General features: G+C 42.7%; 1 long non-coding RNA gene across 1 annotated transcript in view; it reads left to right on the top strand.

The window, feature by feature from the left end:
• LOC121035424 (uncharacterized) overlaps nucleotides 1–3,686 on the top strand; it is a 19,377-nt gene extending 15,691 nt beyond the window's left edge. Inside the window, exon 3 of the long non-coding RNA XR_005792883.1 lies at nucleotides 3,518–3,686. This is a non-coding gene — a long non-coding RNA (uncharacterized LOC121035424). The remainder of the gene's footprint in view (nucleotides 1–3,517) is intronic.
• Nucleotides 3,687–5,089: the final 1,403 nt, after the last annotated feature.

Genomic DNA, 5,089 nt, shown 5'->3' with positions numbered 1-5,089 from the left:
AGGAGAGTCGAAAGGTTTGGGGTCATACGGGAGGTTTCACCCCCCCCACCCAAGCCTTGGCATGGCAGCTGCCACCTCCCACGACCCAGGCCAGATACGAAGCTTTTCCTCAGGGGGCCATGAGTGGTTCAATGGCTTCCCATTGTACTCAGAATCAAATCCGAGCATACTGCCATATGTTAGTCAGCCTGGAGGTCTGGCCTTTGCTGGCTTTTGGCTTGATTCTCCCCGATGTTCTTACTCCTTACGCACAGGCCAGTATGTGTGTGTGGATACATGTATATGTGGTGTGGGTGTGGATACATACATATGTGGTGAGTTGCAAGCACCTGCACATAGCTTGGAGTTTCCGGTTTTGTGCCCGCCTCAGCATGTTGTACTTGTCTCTCTGCCTGGAAAACCCTTTCCTTACTACTTTCTATGGCTGGCTTCTCATTATTCTTCAGCTCTTGGCTCAAATATTGCAACTTCAGGGAGATCTTCCCTGCACCCTCTCTAGGACATCACTGTTTACTCCTTAATAGCATCTATACATTATCCTGTATAAAATTAACTTGCTGATTTTCTTTTTCTCTCACTTTAATATAATCTCCGTGAAACTAGGAAACTTTTTTCTCTTGTTGGCAACTCTATTCCCAGCACCTAGAATAATAGCTAGCATGTCGTAGTAGTACAATAAACATTTGTTGAATCGATAAGCACAGGATACCTGTTGTAGGGTGAGCTCGGAGGCCACATCTCTGGATGTTGTTGGGGGACGGGCGGGCTGTGCACTGGGCAGTGAGTCGCCTGTTCACCTCGCCCCACACCATCACCCCCAATAGCAGGGGGCCGTGCCTTCCCATGGCCAGCCCTGAGAAACATAAACAGTTGTCACCCTGGCTCTGCCCTCGGCCAACCTGCTCAAATTTCCTGGTCCTAAGATGATCAAAGGCACTGGAACAAAGAATCATCATTGAATGGGTTCCGTGTTACATCCTGGAAATGGGGCACTTGCAGTGCAGACCCAATCCTGGGAGAGAGCTCTTGAGAGCTGCGAAGCTGCTACCTTCAAAGGGTCGACGTGAAAGCAAAGAAAGAAGCACTTGAGGAGAGAGGACTCCCTTCCAGGGAGGGGAAGCACTTCAAGTCCATTACTCCACCCCTGCAGCCACAGGGATGCACGCGTGCGTGCGTGCGTGCGTCCCACAGAGGAAACCTCTCCCACGAGCGCTGTGGCTCCAGAACTTTCAAATGCCCTTGCAAATGGTGTCTGCTCACCCCCTCCATCCAAAGTGACAGATAGAATTTTGTTTATATTGCCAATGCCTCCATATAATGCCCTGCTTCTCCAAAAAGCTCCTCTTGATTAACCCCTCCTGCTTTTTACTGTTCTTCTGAAATCCATCAATGCCTGTGTCATAGTTTAAAAATACAACTGCATTTAGGTAATTTGATAAATCATCTTCAGGCATTTTCATATGCATGTGCTCTGCTTCTCCATTCCATTTATAAGCTCCTTCCGGGCAAAATCTATACTTTTTTTTTCCCACTTCCATTTGTAACTCTCTCTCCACAAGAATCTTAGGACAGAATTCTTGTCTGTGTGCTTATTGTCTGAACATATTTTTATAGGCTGAGAATGCTAGGATGCTGATTCTCTTTTATTCATTAATTTATTTAAAATATTTACTGGGACCTATTATGTGGCAGGCACCGTGCTAAGTGCTGGGGACTCAATGTTGAAACTCAGTCTGGGGCAGAAATGGAAACATACACAAATAACTACAATGCAATGTGATAAGTGCTATAATATAGGTACTGTATAGTCAGAGTGCTGTGGGAACTCAGGAGGGAGCTTATAAAATCATTTGATTAATGTTCCAATGTCTAAATGTGAATGTTTAAATAACGCTGTTCCTAAGTGCTTCCTGCTTTTCACGGCATTTTTTATGTCCATTATCTTATTTGATGCTTTTAGTGATCCTGTTAATAAGCTTTCACTCCACAAATTCATCCTTACACAGAGTAGGTGTTCAAGACGTATCTACCGAGAGACAAAATAGGCAAATGGAGAGTGAATGTTGTTATCTATGCTTTCCCATTAGGTAAACCGAACATTCCAGAGTGGTGTGCTAAAGGTCATAAGAATCCCGGTAGTCTGTATAAATGCATGTTCAACACCTGCTATGTGTGGGTCACTGTCCACTGTGCTGCAGTAAGCACAAAGTGCAGAACATCTTCCTCCTTCATGAAGCTGCCAGTCTCACTGGTGAAACAAAACAAAAAACCACGGGTGGTCAAATGATGATGTAGGAGATACTTAGCAACTTGGGACAATAGTACAAGATGGTCCATAGATGATCCCAAATGAATGGTGTAGACCAGAGGGGCCACGGTAGGCAGGAAGGCAGATTACAGTGCTCCTGGAAGGCCTGATGAGAGATGGGAATGAACAGAATAGGCCGAAAAATCAGAACAGGAAAAAGAGAATACTCAAAGAAATATTCAAAGGCAATGAAGCCCAATGAGCCCAGAACACCATGACCAGATCTGGCGAGCAGGCAGCCCTCACTGGAGGGCCTGTCCCTCCCTCTCCACTCAGTCTCAGCTCATGGGCACCTGTGGATTCTCCTCACACAGCCCTGCACCTCCCACCTTTACCTGCCATCTGCTCCCCCACTATTGAACTTCCCCCCAGTCCTTTTACCTGTAACCCATCCACACCTACCGCATTATTCAAAAAAAAAAAAAAAAAATCCTGTATCTTCAACTTCGTCACCAATGCTCGATCTTCTGGCTCTAATAAAAACCTGATTCCTCCGAGATCATGGCCTTCTTTGCAGTTCTTTCAATGGAGGACTCTTGTTCTGCACTCACCCTGTATCATCTAGACAAGGGAGGGTGAGGGTCAACTTTCTGCTACTTCCCCATTTCTGTTTCTAGATCATTATTCTTCCTGTCATGGGAAATGCCTCAATATAGTTTGAGCCTCGTGTATCTGCTGAGACGTCTTTCCAGCTCTCTTAATTGTTGTTATATCTGTGTGTCCAGGTCACTTTGTAAGAAATTATGCAAAAAAATAATACTTCTGCTTAGAGATATGGTACCTATCTTTGGGGGTGTCTTCCATGCTTTTCTCTTGCTGATTGTGAAGTAATTTTGTAAAGATTTTTATTGTAATGGCTGCTACAGAGAAATGGAGCACCTTCATCATCACTTGTGGTTGCTTCTAACCATAAGATGTTTAGTCATTCTGAGAATTTAAAAAGCCACCACTGGTTCCCAGTCAGCATATATAGGCTCTTAATATACTGTTTATTATTAAACAATTCAATGTACTATTTTATATTGGAAAATATTTATTCTTAACATTGGCTTTCCAGTCATCAAGAGTCAACATAAAAATTCCAATTTTCAGTAATCTAGTGGAAAGTATCTTTCCCCCTCCACCCCCCAATTTTAAAGGCTTCTTATTCTCTACACTTGTATATTATCAGTGAAAGGGATCAACAGCTAACTTGGGGCAAGTAATAAGGGTAATTTTGCATTTGTCACTAAGACAGTTTATGGTATACGTGACTACACAGAATACAAAATAACGTCTTCATTTTACCTGTTTATATAAGATACAGAGCCACACTAAACTACTCAATGGGATTCATCTATTCCATTCACTTAAAACAATAAACAATAACGTATTCAAGGAAAAAAAATGCTTTTCTTTGGCCATGCTTTTCCTTGACCTTCTGGTGTAGGTCCAGAAACTGTCTTTACATTTTATGGTCCTGATTCCTTATCCACAGGTGAGAGGACCAACATACATTCATGGTCGGACAGGGACAATCTGATTGTCTCCTCCAGGAGTTGAGAAAAAAGGACCAAGAGACTAGTTTTAGTCTGAGCTAATTCTGTGAACAGAGAAATAGTAAACTGGTGAGCTGGGGTGTCAGTAAACTTACAGCCATGTTTAGCCATGTGCCTGTGAAGCAGGAAAAGCCAATCTAAAAGAAGGTAGAGAAGAATATGCAGATGTATAGAGAGAGGTGAGGCCAGACATCAGAGGGAGTCTTGCCTGGGCACTTGACAGCATTCCAGTCCATCCTGAGGCTCAGCTGCTCTTTCTCCTCAATGTCCTCAAGACGTCCCCATGTCCTTGGAATAAAGCCCACCACCTCCCGAGGTTAAGCACTTTTGTTTCAAATTTTGTGTGTTTGACTTTGATTCCCACAACTAGAACTACTTTGCTAAAAATAGAATCAGTGGTCAATGGAGCTAGTTGTCACCAAGTTGAAGTTTGCAAAGATAGAAATGACCCAGTTAAGACAACAAAGCACTCTTTGCTCTCATCTTACCTGTATGTTGGGAAGCACCATCATTAAGAACGAAGAGTTGACACTCGGGGTCTTGGCAAGATGGTAAATCATTATAACCCAAAAATCTTTCCACTAGAAGCGGCTATAAATGTCTCATATTTAAAATTTTTTTAATGTTTATTTATATTTGAGAGAGAGAGGGAGAGAGAGTGAGCAGAGAAAGGGAGAGAGATGGAGACAGAATCTGAAGCAGGCTCCAGGTTCGGAGCTGTCAACACAGAGCCTGAGGCGGGACTCAAATCCATGAAGCACGAGATCATGACCTGAGCCAAAGTCGGACGCTTAGCCGACTAAGACACCCAGACGCCCTTATATGTTTCATATTTTAAAAGAATCATATAAATGCACAAGTAAACTTTCAAGGGAAAAAAAAGGAAAACATAAAAGGGGAAGATAAGAACTAGGGTATTCAGAGGAAAACACGGGGATATGGTCTACTATGAGTGGGAATCAGCAAACACCACCAATAGGCCAATTTGGGCATCAGAAACTTGACATAATAGGCAAGCAATCTGGAAGATAATGTACAATAAGTCTGTTTAAAATGAATAAAAAAACTTTAAAGGTAGTAGAGATTCTAATACACACATAAAGCACTATGAACAAAAAAACATGCAGGTTTTTGCACGAACCATATAGAAATGAGAAATAAAGCCTTTGTGAGGAAAAGCTCAATGGAAATGTGTTGGAAATAGGAGAAAAGACAATAGGTGAATTGGAAAATGGATCAGGAG

Source organism: Herpailurus yagouaroundi, unplaced genomic scaffold (assembly GCF_014898765.1).
Source record: "Herpailurus yagouaroundi ecotype Mexico unplaced genomic scaffold, PumYag 161, whole genome shotgun sequence".
Taxonomy (NCBI): Eukaryota; Metazoa; Chordata; class Mammalia; order Carnivora; family Felidae; genus Herpailurus; species Herpailurus yagouaroundi.
This window is presented reverse-complemented; position numbering and strand designations above follow the sequence as displayed.